Source organism: Ursus maritimus, unplaced genomic scaffold (genome assembly GCF_017311325.1).
Source record: "Ursus maritimus isolate PB19 unplaced genomic scaffold, ASM1731132v1 scaffold_16, whole genome shotgun sequence".
Classification (NCBI taxonomy): domain Eukaryota; kingdom Metazoa; phylum Chordata; class Mammalia; order Carnivora; family Ursidae; genus Ursus; species Ursus maritimus.
Window position 1 is genome coordinate 20659079 of NW_024424008.1, and position 16180 is coordinate 20675258.

The 16180-nt window shown below is 38.0% G+C and overlaps 1 long non-coding RNA gene across 6 annotated transcripts in view; it reads right to left on the reverse strand.

The window, feature by feature from the left end:
* Nucleotides 1-3530: 3530 nt before the first annotated feature.
* Nucleotides 3531-16180, reverse strand: part of LOC103675327 — a 21965-nt gene continuing 9315 nt past the window's right edge. For 4 of the 6 annotated variants that reach the window (XR_571804.2, XR_571808.2, XR_571805.2 and 1 more), the window contains 2 exons: nt 16073-16165; nt 3531-3779 (listed from right to left, as the gene is read on the reverse strand). This is a non-coding gene — a long non-coding RNA (uncharacterized LOC103675327). Of the gene's footprint in view, nt 3780-10172; nt 10486-16072; nt 16166-16180 lie in introns of those variants that run through there. The other 2 variants (XR_005835012.1, XR_571806.2) reach the window with 1 other exon arrangement.

The following is a 16180-nucleotide window of genomic DNA, read 5'->3' on the forward strand; positions in this document are numbered from 1 at the left end:
ATCAGGAAAAGATTTGTTCAGTCAAAAGACTCAAGACCTTGCATTTGCCCTGATGAATGTGATAGGACAGGTCTGCTCTAAAAAATGCATTGTTTTTATAGAAGATAATCCATCAAATTTCATATCAAAGGCCCTGGATTTGAGTTCCAGCTTCATGACTGACTGTGGGTCTTTGGTTGCCTTGGTATTCTCATATAGGAAATGGGATAATACAAATCCTTTCCTCTTGGGCTTGTACTAAAGGTCAAAAGAAGGAATGTGATTTGGATGGAGTGAACCCATCTATAAATGTTGACTATTCTTCTGTTTGGAGATGAGCTGGGCTTTCCCAGAACTTTCAAAATTCAGAGTCTACCATGCAGCCGCAATAGAGTCCTTGCTAGACCTGGTGACAGTGACCTTGGGTCCAGGACTGGACACAACAGTGCAAAGACTATCAGGAGCTCTTTATTTTTTCTTTCTAATACAAGTATTTGTCTATAGCAACAAGGAAATGAAGGCAGAAAGGTCTCTGAGGCACCAGGACTTGGGTTCCAATCAAGGTACTATATTCAGAGCATTAAGAAGCAAAGTAAAGTGGTGCTTGGCTGGCTTAGTTGGTAAAGAATGTGACTCCTGATCTCGAGGTTGTGAGTACAAGCCCCACGTTGGGCACAGAGCTTACATTAAACAAATAAATAAAAAGCATACATTTATTTAAAAAGCAGGGTGAAGAAAACAGTCTGAAAATGGTACAGTTCTCCATTTCTTTTTGTCTTCTCTAATGTCTCTGAACAGTTTTAGTCTTCTCTTTAGAGATAGACACATCTTTTGTTAGGTTATTCCTAGGCTCTTGGTATTTTTAGTGCTTAACTGTAAGTTGTCTATTTCAGATACTTTTAAAAACTATTTGTGGTATATAAAAACGCAATTTGATTTTTATATATTAGTCTTGTATCCAATAAACTTTCCAAGCTCTTTTTAAGTCTTAACAATTTATATGTAGTTGCTTTTGGATTTTCTGAGTATCTACTATCTATCTATCTATTTATCTATCTATCTATCTACCTACCTACCTATCTATCATCTAAATTTTTTTCCCCTTAGCTGGGTAGGACCTCTAGGACAATGATAAATAAAAGAAGTCTCTTTTTCTTTTTTTAAAAAATTATATTATTTTATTTATTTGTTTATTTATTTATTTAAAAGTAATCTCTGGGGTGCCTGGCTGGCTCAATTGGTAGAGTATGTGACTCTTGATCTCGGGTTTGTGAGTTTGAGCCCCACATTGGGTGTAGAGATTACTTAAAATTAAAATCTTTAAAAAAAATTTAAAAATGGGGGCACCTGGGTGGCTCAGTTGGTTAGGCATCTGCCTTCAGCTCGGGTTGTGATCTCAGGGTCCTGGGGTCGAGCCCTGTGTGGGACTTCCTGCTTAGCAGAGAGTCTGCTTCTCCCTCTCCTTCTGCTCCTCACTCCTGCTCATGCTCGCTCACTTTCTCTCAAATAAAATAAAATTAAAATAAATGAATAATTAAAAAAAAAGTGATCTCCACTTCCAACATGGGACTCGACTCACAACTCCAAGATGAAGGGTCACATGCCTTACCAACTAAGCCAGCCAGGCATCCAAGAAGTCTCTTATTCTTGACCTCCGAGGGAAATTTTTCATCTTTTTTTTTTTAAGATTGATTTATTTGAAAGAGAGTGTGGGGGGAGAGGCAAAGAAGAGGGAGAGAGAGAATCTCAAGCAGACATGGAGCCTGATGCAGGGCTAGATCTCATAACCTATGAGATCATGACCTGAGCTGAAATCACAAGTCGGATGCTTAACCAACAGAGACACACAGGGGCCCCAATTATTAATCTTTTAACCATTAAGTATGATATACTTTTTAAAAGTTATCCTTTATCAACTTAAGAAAGCTTTTGCTTCTTTAAGCATAATTTTTAAAATAGGTATCCTTTGTCAATTTAGGAGGTTCTTTTCTAATCCCACATTGGCAAGAGTTTTGTTTTTATGAATGGATGTTAAATTTTAGCAAAAATTTTTCTGCATCTATTGTAATGACCATTTGTGTTTATCCCATCAATCAGTTAAGGTATAAATTACATTTTGATTTTTTACAAATATTAAACCAAACATATTATTGATATAAATAAATGGCTATGAGGTATATTTTGGATCTGGTTTGCTAGTATTTAAGATTCTTGTATCCATATTCAAAAGTAAAATTAGCCTATATATCCCACTTACCTTTGCAAAGTGAGTTTTACCGTCTCCGTTTTAGTTGTGACTCTTAAAAAGTTGAATAACTGACCAATGTCATATATAACTAGTTGGTGGCTATGCCAGGGCTGGAAATCAAGTCTGTCTCCACACAAAGCCTATTTGCTTCCTCTAAGCCACATAGCTTCTGTGACCATTTTCAAGGCTTCAAAACCAATTGCCCACCTCCAGAATGTTTTGAAAATAAAAGATTGAAGGGAGGAACTTGATAAGGGTAATAGCAACAAAATGTCTTGGTAGGCTGTGCTAATACTCTGATTCACCAAAATCAAGAAGAAATAATTTATCTGCATTTGAGGAGAAAATGTGAAGCCATGAAACTAAGTAGTTATCCATGCAATTCCATAGGAATCAACTTTGCAAATAAGTATGAAGGAGGAAGAGGAAAATACAGTAGTTACTACATCAAAACTATGATATGAGATCATTCAGAAACTAAGGCCAAATTTATAGGAATTCAATTTCTCACGATTAAAAATACACCTCCAGCTAAGTACTATAATGTCCAGAAAATGTGTTAAAGGAAACTACTTCGAGTGAAACAACTTGAGAGTAACTTGAGAGAAAAATCTAAAACACACATTTTAGCTCTTGGATTTGAATAAATGAAGAAAATCTCATCAAGATGGAGGAAGGAGGGGTGCTTGGGTGGCTCAGTTGTTTAAGCAGCTGACTCTTGATTTTGGTTCAGGTCATGATCTCAGGGTTCTGAGATGAAGCCCCCATCAGGTTCCAGGCTTAGCATGGAGTCTGCTTGTCCCTCTCCCTCTGCCCTTCCCCTCTGCCCACCCTGTCCTCTCTCTCTCTCTCGCATAAAATCTTAAAAAAAAAAAAAGATGAAGGATTCCCAGTACAGGATAAAAGATGTGTTTGTACTTGTTACATATTTTTATAAAACTTAGAGAAATGTGCTGAACTGATTTAGCAGGCTAGAGTATGAGGTACCGAAGGGGTGATATCTCCATTCCTTGAGGTATGCCCAGTGGTATCTATGAAAAACTTTAGAAACCAGAGTTTATGTCAGTGATTCCTGACATTTTCTCACACTTTACCCAGAGGACTTTTAGGTAGTTGCTCATAAGCTCTCTCATAAAAGTAACCTTCATCTTTCTTAAATTAATGAGGTTACTCACTTTTTATTGTACATCATGTGCCAGACACCGTAAACAATTTATCTCTCCCTTCTCTAGGTTCTTGTCAATCTTGTTGTATTAGTCAGGATACACGAACTGTTATAACAAACAACCCCCACATCTCAATGACTTAATATATTAAGAGTTTTATTTCTGGTTCATATCACAATCCAGTAAAGATTGGAGGTGGGGGGATGAAAAGAGAGGCCCTTGCACTACTGGTTTTGCTGGATCCTCTCCCAGATGAGGGAAGAGAGCCTGAAGAATTAAAAGGGCAAGTTTCATGGGTCAGGCCTGAAGGTAACGTTGATCGCCTCTGCTCATTTTTCATTGGCCAGAACAAAATGTGGCTGCAAGGAAGGCCAGGAAATGTAGTCCTTTTGTGTGCCCAGGAGGAAAAGGAAAATGTTTTAGTGAAAAATTAGTTAACTTCTACCACCCTAGTATATCATGATTAAAAGAATTCTTGTAAATAGTTTAGCTCAGCATCTCTGCACATAGTGAGGGTTTAATAGGCTCACATTTAACTTCTTGGTGAGGTAAGTACTGACATTAATCATTCTTATTTCAGAGATGAGAAACAAACTACAAGAGGTTGTTGCTTTCCCCAGATTGCACGGCTAGTAAGTAGCAGAACTGGGATTAAGTCTAGGTAGGTCTGACAAAGTTCATTTTCTTCAAAACTAGAATGTATTTCTTTGAGGCATTTAACAAAGGTAGACTCTCCCTTTGTACAGACAGGCCACATTCTCTAAGGTCCAGCTCTGCTCAGCTCTTCTGATTTCCTGAGAAGTCATATTGTGCTGTTCTCATTTGTCGTCCATAAGTGAATTTGAACCAGTCATTGCTAAAGATAAGATTGGACATTCCCACTGAATTCATGGCCACAGGTCCTGTTGCTTAGACCACTGATCTACAAAATGGAGTGTATTCACTCTAGAGGTATGCAAGGCAATCTGAGGTGTGACAAGTTTTTCTTATACATGTTTCTTATTCATAAAAAAATTAAGCTCTATTAATATAGAGTTTGGCATCTCTACACTGTCCCTATATTTGATGCTGACATATCACATGAAGTGTGAATGGGAGTTCTTTCACTTTCAGAATTTAGTGACATATTGCAGTTCCAAAGAGGATTTAGGGGCACCTAACTGGTTCAGTTGGTTAAGCATCCCACTATTTGATTTTGGCTCAGGTCATGATCTCAGGGTTGTGGGATGGAGTCCCGAGTCAGGCTCTGCGCTCAGTGGGGAGTCTGCTTGAGATTCTCTTTCCTCTCCCTCTGCCCCTCGCCCCTGTGTGCACACACACTCTCTCTCTAAAATAAGTAATCTTTTAAAAAGAGGATTTATGGATTTTTTTCTAATCTAATTTTTGCTAAATTAAATCTCACAAAATAAACAATTGATTTAAAAAGATTGCTTAAAAAAATAACAAACTCTGTGGGGCGTCTGGGTGGCACAGCAGTTAAGCATCTGCCTTCGGCTCAGGGCGTGATCCCGGCGTTATGAGCCTCCTCTGCTATGAGCCTGCTTCTTCCTCTCCCACTCCCCCTGCTTGTGTTCCCTCTCTCGCTGGCTGTCTCTACCTCTGTCAAATAAATAAAATCTTTAAAAAACAAAACAAAACAAACTCTGAATTGAAGATGATACATAAGAGGACCAAAAAAATTGGCAGAACTGACATTTCTACTTAGTATCAGTCATATTATGTTAAATGCAATGATCATTTAATCAAAACTGACAAATTGACCAAAAAAATCCAAAACTATTAAGTAGCCTATTTGAAACACTAATTTATATCCACTATTAATAACATGTAGAATCCCAAGAATATTTTGCCTTGAGATAAAAATAGTTTATTTCAACATCATTTCGTCCCTTACAATTTTTTAATTGTATATCTGCATTTCATAGTGGATAACTTATACTAGGAAGTAATATACATATATTGGGGGTATTTGCCCAAATTAAGTGTACTTAATTTGAGATTTTTGGTTTAGACAAAGCCTTTCCACCTTTGTCTAGTTGAGTTCTGGTCTGTGAGGGACACCTGTGTGGCTCAGTCAGGTAAGCACCCAACTCGATTTTTGGCTCAGGTCATGATCTCAGGGTTGTGAGATTGAGTTGGGCTCCATGCTGCACGTAGAGACTGCTTAAGAGTCTCTCTCCCTCTGCCCCTTCTCTCTCCTCTCATTCTCTCTCCCTCTCTAAAAATAAGAGTTCTGGCCTGTGAACACTGTAGTGACTATTACCTAATGATCATGCAATAGGAGTTAGCTGCTATTATTGTTAGTTCAATTACAAAGCCCAAGGAGGTACAGATACTCCTGATGCAAATAGCTATTATTTGTATATAACCCCCACCATTCCACTTCAAGTAAACAACATAATCTGGTCTTTCTGGAGACAGTTCTTATGCCTGCAATTATAACATTTGCTGTGATTATAATGCTTGTCATGATGCTAATCCCTCTTTTAATGTGACTTGAGAAAGAGGTCTCTTAACTCCTCTCTACTAGTAAAAGCCCCACTATTAGCATTTATTCTTGTGGAGAAGATGGACTTTACTCCACCCAGGCACACCCCTGCCCAGTTCACCCTCCCTGCTCTCTGCTCCCAATCACATAGTATAAACCTCAGTAACAGCACTTTGAATGTAGATATTTATGTGTCTGACTGCTTGCTGAATATGTTCCAGTGGGGATAAAGGCTATTTCATTCATAGGTTTTAGAGTTAATGGAGTGCTGACTATACAATCTTAGTCATGCTACGGAACTTCTCTCAACCTAGGGTCTCATTAATAAGGTAGGAAAATACTTTGTAGGGCTGCTGTGAACATTAAATGAGACAATATATTTTTAAAAATATTTGGCTCATTCTACATGTTCAACAAAAGTTGTTATTGTTTTCACCATCCCTGCCACCGAATACAAATGCTTTTTGAATGTATGTTAAGTAAAAGAAAAATGAATCAATTAAGCCCAGAGATTCTCTTATAAAATATGAGTTTTCTCTGAATGAGTTTTGCAAGAGAATTTACTATGTCTCAGGTACTGTGATTTATGCTTTATACTCGCTTAATACTTTATCCTCACTTTAACCTTCACAACAAGTATATTAAGTAGGTACTTAATCCCCATTTCGCACATGAGAAAACTGAGGCCTAGTAATCAATTCATTCACAGTTGAGTGGTAGAGCCAATATCGGAATCCATGTCTAACTCTGGGATTCATATTCTTAACTATTGTATTTACTGAAGAGGAATACTTACGATTTAAATACCCAATTTTAAGCCATGCTTAGGGCTGATCTTGTGGTTTTTACTGCCAAACCTAGAACAAGCTGTATATATTTGGATTTAGAGCAAACACTGCCTTGGTCTTTTGCAAACACTTCCTGGAGGCCATCCTGTTCCTTCCCCCACAAGACTCTGCCCTCTGAAAAGCAATGTGCATAGCAGTGCCAGGAATCAGATCCTTTGAAGTATACAGCCCATGAAATTAACCTGCCTGGGCTTTGGCCCATCGGCCAGCTCTGAGTCAGCTGGCAGGCAAAAGGGCCAGAGGCTCAGATGTAATCAGTTCCTGAACAGGTTCAACCACGCCACCTCCACCTTCTTCAACCTTTTTTATCTTTCCAACCTGATTTCAACACAAGAAACTTGTTTGCGGGGCAAGGCACCACTTCTCTCAGAAAAGGCCCAGTAACTCCCCCTTAGTCCCACCTTTATGGTGTCCCCCACTATGGACAGCCATCCTGACCTCGCAAATGACAGCAAACATTAATGGTTATAAGTCAGAGGCTTTGGTAGCGTACTGGAATGGAGTACAGACTTCAGAGTCAAATCAGCTAGGGTTCAAAGTCTCAGCTTCGCAACATTGTTGGGCAAATAGTCCAATCTCTTTAAATTCCAGTTTTGTTATTGTTAGTGATTACAACCTTAACAGTATTTTCCTGAGTTATTACAAAGATTGAGAAACATGTTAATGAAATAAATGCAAATGCACCTGGAACAATGCTTTTGCTTCCAGTAAGCACTCAAATGTTAGCTATAACTATGTATGTAGCCTGGGGTAAGTGTACAATGGAGACTGTTACTCTTCACCCAGAAATTAAAAAGCTCCAGGCACACAGTAAGTGCTCAAAATATTAACCCATTTGATCAGTGAACTCCCTATTTTTTCACTTTAATAATAAACAATTCAATTTTCCTCCATCACAAGCCTGGATGAGATGCAGTCTTGTCAAGTAGGCATACGGGAGATACTGGAGATGATAGGCATCCAAATAACTTCTCTGTACTAGGCCCTGGATTTTATATCAAGCTAAGGGCCATTCATGATTAGAAAACTGTAGTTTACACAACATTCAGTTTCCCTTCAACCAATGTGATCCTCACAACCTTATGGGGGAATTCTCATACCGTATTTGGAATTACTTAGAATATTTGTTACAGGTCCTTGTCTTCCATTATGAGACAAGGTCATTTTTTTTCACTATCCTTCTCTACCCAGATACAATTTCACAGATGAGGATACTGGCCTGACAATGTTTTAAGTGGGTTTCTGAATGAGGAAAGGAAAGGAAAGGAAAGGAAAAAGGAAAGAAAGCAGAGAGGGAGGGAGAGAGAGAGAGGGAGGGAGGGAGGGAGGAAGGAAGGAAAGAAGGAAGGGAGGGAGGGAGGGAGGGAGGGAGGAAGGAAGGGAGGAAGGAAGGAAGGGAGGGGAATCATTCCATTTAGAAAGCCCAGAGATATGATACTCGCAAAAAATAAAGTTTGGGACAAACCTTAATTTCTTCATCTGTAAATTAAACAATTCCTACTTCAAAAACCTTAAAAATGCTAATCTTTGGTTGTAGCACATATTAATGAACTGAAAAGCAAGCTGGATATAATTTCTCCTCATAAAAAACAAACTGAACAGTCTGGACGCATGGTGTAATTTTCTCAAACCTATAAAGGACCAATAAAGGATGACAGCTCTATAAGCATTACAAGGTAATGGAATTAAGCTCCTAGGCTGCCTAGATATCCAGAGATGTTTCCAGGGCTGAGTTCTTAACCTGGGACACATGAATAAATTGCAGAAAGGAGGAAAACATCCCAAAATTATGGATTTTGCACAAATACAGATGTGGAGGTACTTAGGGCAAGGAGAGGAAGATGGTTGTTTTTATTTTGTTGTGTTTGTGCAGTGGGAGAGGAGAATTCCTAGGTGGGTCCATAGCTTTATAAAATTCTTAGAGGTCCATGGACCCAAAGAACCACTACTCTAAGGACAGGAGAAAAATCCCTACTCACTTACAAACATTCGCCAAACACTATGTAGAAGCATCGTGCTGTTTGTGCCTTCACAGGGAAAAATGACATGAAAAAATATATTCTGAATAATTTCAATGATTTGTGGGAAGAAAGTTTTTTTCCCTTTTTGATATCAAGATAAATAGGCTCCCTTCCTGCCTGCTTTTATCAATGACCTAAAAAGGGAGGCACATATAAGGTATCTAGCTCATAGTAGGTCCTCAACTGTTAGTTCTTTTCCCTTCACTTACCAACTGAAAGCCACACACATCTTCCTTCCCTTCTTCCCCTCTCTAATGCTACTTTTAATATTTACTGAAATGAGATCTTGTTGTAGGAATATGTTATCCAGGATGGGGGTGGGAGGCATGGTGTAATTTTCCCATACTTGTACACCTATAAAGAACAGCAGCACTGTAAAATTTCTTAAATAACATAGGTCAAATACCCTACATTAAAAATTCTGGCAACATAAGTACTGAATGAATAGCGACTAATAACTTAAAAAAGCAAAATCAGAATAGGTACAGACCCAGAGGAAATGAGAATAAAAATAACACTGGAAAGTTTTAAGAGGTTTCACATTCAAAAAATGTGAAACTTTGAGGAACCTTAAAGTATATCTAGTCATTCTACAAATGAGAACACTGAGGGCAAGAGAGCTAGATCATTGGAGCCCAGATGAGATCAGCATTAACTGTGCTTTCCAGCTTGACATCAAACTACATGACACTTTAAGAGATCTTAAAATACTTGTTAGAGTTGGGTTATTGTTATCCACAGATGTTCCTCTCCAGTTAAAATGGGACAGAAATTCAGAACCATCCCGCCCCCTGACACACATACCCTCTAGTTGGAGAATACTCAAATAGATTTTAGAATATACTTAATCCAACTTTTTTTTTTTTAATAGATGATGAAATTGAGGCCCAGAAAAGGAAAGTGACTTTTCAAGAATGAGTTACTGGCAGGACCAGTTCTAGAATCCCAGGACTGTAGTTCTAGATAACAGACTGACCAATTTTTACATGAAGGCCACCCCTCTTCAGGACTCATCTCTTCTTTGGCGCCCCCTGTATCTTTGGGAACCCAAGGACCTTATACTATTCAAAACATGCTACCCTTATCCTTCAATGCATGTTGTTCCACTGTCAGGCTGTAATCTCCTCTTCTACCCCAACTCCTATTCTCTAACCTAACATATATACACCACATACAGCCCTTACATTTTCTGAGTCCTAATTCTTTTCAGCAGCTTGATCTGCCAACTGAAGTGTAGATGACTTACAATGGTGTAATAATTTAGCCCTTCCTTGGATACCTATATTTCTCCAGAGGCTTATTAGAAAAGGTACTCTCTTAACCCAAAGACATACTTTTTTTTTTTTTTAAAGATTTTATTTATTTATTCGACAGAGAGAGACAGCCATCGAGAGAGGGAACACAAGCAGGGGGAGTAGGAGAGGAAGAAGCAGGCTCATAGCGGAAGAGCCTGATGTGGGGCTTGATCCCGTAACGCCGGGATCATGCCCTGAGCCGAAGGCAGACGCTTAACCGCTATGCCACCCAGGCGCCCCCATACTTTTTTTGATAAGGAAAAGATGTACATAAAACACTCAAACCTTACTTTTTGAAAAATTATTTTACCAAATATTATGAAATATATATTATAAAATTATAAAAGGGGCAGTACAAAAGAACTTTTTGAGGTGATGGAATTGTTCTGTATCTTGATTGTGGTGGTGATTACAGGACTTTCATGCATTTGTCAAAACTCCTGAAATTATATACCAAAAAGTGAATCTTACTATATGTAAAATTAACAAAAAGGTTTTAAAGAGAGGGAAAAAGTAATTCTACAGCCCATTCATGCCCCTTAGTTCTCCTGCCAGAAGCAATCACAATGCAGTAATGGTCTTATAAAAAAAATGACATCCTAATGATGGAAATTTAGTCACTGAGGCAAGCTTATTGGGGAGATATTTTTGGAAATGATTTTTTAGTCTTCTTAAACCAGGAAATATCCTATTCCACTATAACATCATATGATACTGCAGGGTTTTTTGGTTTTGTTTTTTTGGCTTACAAATATCTTTTCCCACCTCTCCCCCACAAGACAGATTCCCAAGGGTTTAGTTATCTTGGTTTCCCTAGAATCTACCTAGTATATCTGACACCTAGTGGATACTCAGTGAATATTTGCTGAAGAAATAAAAGTTCCGTTTTAGCGCATAAGGAAATGTGAAAATAAACATGCTATATAACATGCTATAGCTCCTGCTCTCAAAGAAACATACAATTTAGTGGTCATGTACCCTCAACATAGTTACTACAAAAATATAAGTATGAAATAAAAGAGGCCAGAAGATAGGAAAAAATTGAGTGTAGGCTAATCATGGAAGCCTTCAACCTATCTTAATGTTTTATTATGAACATTAGTGCTATAGTGTGTAACATGAGACCCTTTAATGTCCTTTCAGAGCTGTGGCTGATGATGAAAAACATTACCGAGTATCAGGAAAATAGACGAGATAGATGCAGTCTACCTAAAAATGCTTTACCTAATTGTATTTTTAAAAAGATACTGAGACTGTGGACTCTGGGAAACAAACTGAGGGCTTCAGAGGGGAGGGGGGTGGGGGAATGGGATAGGCTGGTTGTAAGGTATGAAGGAGGGCACATACTGCATGGTGCACTGGGTGTTATACGCAAATAATGAATCATGGAACACTACATCAAAAACTAAGGATATACTGTGTGGTGACTAACATAACATAATAAAAATATTATAAAAAATAAAAATAAATAAAATTTACATGGAAAGGCAAAAAAAAAAAAGATACTGAACATGAAACAGTCTTTGACAAACTGCAACATTTTGGAATCTGTTACTAGAAAGAATCAGGTCCCAAAAGAAAACAATAATTAATGCCACTAAAAACCAAGTCATTCTGGGGTGTCTGGCTGGCTTTGTTAGTAGAGTGTGCAACTCTTGATCTCAGGGTTCTAAGTTAAAGCCCCACATTGGGCCTAGAGCTTACTTAAACAAACAAAAAAAACCCCAAGTCATTCTGAGGACATTTCACAAGTTTCCTTCAGAAGATAAACTTAAATATTATAGGAATGGCTTAATGGTCATGGTATTAAACACAATGACATAAAGTTCAGCTATAAATAAACAAGATTTTATCCTCAAATATCATGGCCCTCTCTACCTCTCCCTTTCAGACTAGTTATGGTATACTGGGAATCAAGGACTACAATTCAGTCTCCTGTCCAGGCCAGTGGCGGGTGGGGGGAGAGGTTCATCAATTAATGAACGTTCTATTTTCTTCAGTGTCTGAAACAGTCCACTAGTAGAAAATCTGTCACAAAAGCATCAGGTGATAAGGGGTGATGTAAGTCAATGCTTATTTACGGGACTAAGCAATCCATCAAAATTTTAACTGACTTATCCATTAAACAATTGTTGCATGCCAACTGTGTAGTTACCAGGCAGAACAGCATGTTACCTACTGATAGCAATAACATCTGGCTGCTTTATGAGCTAGTCATTATGCAGCTCTGTGCTAAAAGGAAAGGAGATAATGATTATTTGCATGAATGGAATTTAGGTTGTTAAAGTTGCTAAAAAATAAATAAAAGGGAAGGAGAGTTAGAAGATACAATCAAGTTGTTTCTAGACATTGTAATCAGGAGCACTGTGAGTATTAAAAGGTGATTTTCTAACCCCCTGTTGGCCTACAATTAGTCACTGGTTCTACCTTTCCAAGTCAATAAATGATGCAGTTATTTATAATTATTTTCAAAATATAAAACTGTCGTGTGACCTGTACAAGAACTACAAGTTAAAAGAATGAGGGTGCCTGGGTGACTCAGTTGGTTAAACATCTGCCTTTGGCTCAGGTCATGATCCCAGGGCCCCGTCGGCTCAGCAGGGAGCCTGATCCTCCCTCTCCCTCTGCCTGCTGCTCTGCCTACTTGTGCTGTCAAATAGATCTACAAAGAACTTCTCAAACTCAATACACGGGACACAAATAAATCAAAAAATGGGCAGAAGATATAACAGACACTTTTCCAATGAAGACATACAAATGGCTAACAGACACATGAAAAAATGTTCAAAATCATTAGCCATCAGGGAAATTCAAATCAAAACCACACTGAGATACCACCTTACGCCAGTTAGAATGGCAAAAATAGACAAGGCAAGAAACAACAATTGTTTGAGAGGATGTGGAGAAAGGGGATCCCTCCTACATTGTTGGTGGGAATGCAAGTTGGTACAGCCACTCTGGAAAACAGTGTGGAGGTTCCTTAAAAAGTTAAAAATTGAGCTACCCTATGACCCAGCCATTGCACTATTGGGTGTTTACCCCAAAGATACAGACGTAGTGAAGAGAAGGGCCATATGCACCCCAATGTTCATAGCAGCATTGTCCACAAAGCTAAATCGTGGAAGGAGCCGAGATGCCCTTCAACAGATGACTGGATTAAGAAGTTGTGGTCCATATATACAATGGAATATTACTCAGCTATCAGAAAGAATGAATTCTCAACATTTGCTGCAACATGGACGGCAGTGGAGGAAATAATGCTAAGTGAAATAAGTCAAGCAGAGAAAGACAATTATATGATTTCTCTTATCTATGGAACATAAGAACTAGGAAGATCGGTAGGGGAAGAAAGGGATAAAGAAAGGGGGGGGGTAATCAGAAGGGGGAATGAAACATGAGAGACTATGGACTATGAGAAACAAACTGGGGGCCTCAGAGGGGAGGGAGGTGGGGGAATGGGATAGACCGGTGATGGGTAGTAAGGAGGGCACGTATTGCATGGTGCACTGAGTGTTATACGCAACTAATGAATCATCGAACTTTACATCGGAAACCGGGGATGTACTGTATGGTGACTAACATAATACAATAAAAAAACATTAAAAAAAAAAAGAAAAAAAAATCTTAAAAAAAAAAGTAGAACGGCAATAAGGTCCATACACCATGTGTTATGAAACATCCCCGGCGGGATCCAGGGCAGCACACTGTGATCAGTATTTCTGCAGTGAAGTCAATGAATTTTATTCCTAGTAACATAGGTAAAACCTATAAATGGCTTCACATTAGTACAGGTCAGGCCAGGTTTTATTTCCCAGCTATTCAATTTCTTCACCTATAACATGAAGTCCTGTTTAACTTCTTCAAGTTATGGATTGACCAACATGACTGCTTCTGTATCACACACTAATTTAGATATTGGTCTGGTTCTCCCTGTGTGACTCAGGACTTTGAAATCACTCTTCACTTTCATTAACATTTTCTTAGTTCAAACAATGATGCTTTTGTCTAAACTGCTTTATTGCCTTCTAAACAAGCTATGTGAAAATATACCCATCCATGGTGGGTGGGAAGAATGAGCATTTAAAAAACCCTATTAGCTGTAAATTACCAACACAAACCACTGAAACCTTCAAATGCTTTTCTTGAAGGGTAGAATATAAAAGATGAAAAGATAACAAGTACGTTGTGACCACAAAGCAGAGAAATAGACTATAACTGATCTATATTTGAAGTTTAAAAAACATATTTCTAAATAAGAACTCATGAAGATGTGCTTAAATAGCTATGGAACTTGTTTTGTTACCGAGTCTGTTTCACATGATTGTACCTCTTTGTGAAATGTGAGGGAAAGACCACGTTTGTGTCTTGGTTAAATGGGAGATAAGATACCTAGGTCTGGGACATTCACTTTGTATTGTTTTCCAGTTCCTCTACTAGCTAGCTCACGGGTGATGACTCTGGGCAGGTTTGTGCCTTAATTTTAAAATAATGGCAATTCCTATCCTCAAGGACTGTTGAATAAAAATGGTAGCTCAACTTACACTTAGGATAGCATTTATTAGCTTTCTGCAGAGGAGAAAATAAAATATTCCTCTTTATTCACTTACTGAATGTCTAAGGAAGAAGAGCTATTTTTAATTACTAGTTTCTGGTAGGTTAATGCTAAAATGTTTCAGCAGCATCTACAGAAATGGAGGTACACAGATCTGAGGCTAATCAGGTGAGTACAGATTAGCTGAGTATGGCAGGCACTTTACTAAATTTCTGGAATACATCAAATACAATGAACAAAACAGACAAAAATCCTACCCTCATGGAGCTTACACACTAGTAGGATCACTTGAGGATGGTAGTCCTACTCGATTTATCTGCAAGTGACATCACTTGGGTTACAAACAACCCCTCCAATCTGTTCATTTAAAGAGCAATGAGCATCTGGTGCCTATTATAGTAGTCCACACTTGGTGTTGTACCTTAATGTTCTCTAAAATTGTGAACCCCTTATGGAAAAGATCGTTTATTTTACTGTTATTGAGCCTTTACTATATACCAAGTGTAGCAGATACAATCTTAAGATAATAAACCCATACTTTCACACAACTGCAGCCACTCCTCCTGTTCATCCATGATGAAACAAATGGAGTACTTTAGTACTTTCTCAGAGATAACTTAGTGCTTTCTAAAAAGCATCAGAGTCTTCACCAGGAGAAACAGAACTTCCTTAAATCTACTTCATGGTGTAAATATTTTGATTTTGAATTACCTGAGGCAAGGCATCACAAGTTTTTCAGTGTCTAGGTACTTAAAGATCTTACTTAGGCCTTGGCTACAACGTGAAAGTTCCTACAGTTTAACCAGAGTTCTTAATAGGATTCAGTGGGTCCATGAATTTGGATGGGGAAAAACTGCATCTAAATTTTCAATAACTTCTAATAAAATTTGAACATAGGCAACAGATCACAGTAGTGCTGGCAGTAAAGGATAATTTTTCATAGTTCACAGTTGAACTATATTTTCATATATTACAACTGTTGCAAACAACTTGAAATATCATTTATGCTCACCACTGTTGAAATTGCAGATTAGAGCTACTGCTAGATCTTAGTAAGTTAAAAAAGCATATATATTTCTATATAAAAATTTTGGTAACTATTTCATTATCTCTGGCTCCCTCTGTAATCCAACATACTGTATATACTTAAAAACATTTTTTTTTTTTTGAAAAGTGATCCACGGACTTCACTAGATTGATAAAGGGGTCCATGACACTGAAAACGTTTAGGCTCTCATGTGTAGAGGGTCATAGTCATCTTTGTATCTCCAGGGTATTTAAGTTGGTAATTACTCAATATGTACTTACAGAATCTAAGAAATGGATTTAGGATTGAAACTGTGCCCCCAAATATTGATACTTTGGATGTCTATAATAGAGTACTGTAGGGCTTAATTTCTTTAATCAAATGCTTTAGATGAAGATATAATTTGTTCATTTCCCTAAAAAAAAACCCCCAAAACTGTATTACACACCTTAATTAAGCAATGCTTGTCCATGTGGTAGAGTTTGATTTTTCACTGAATATACGTATGCAGAAGTACTTTTTAAATTTTGGCATCTGTGTCCTGGAATAACAGCAG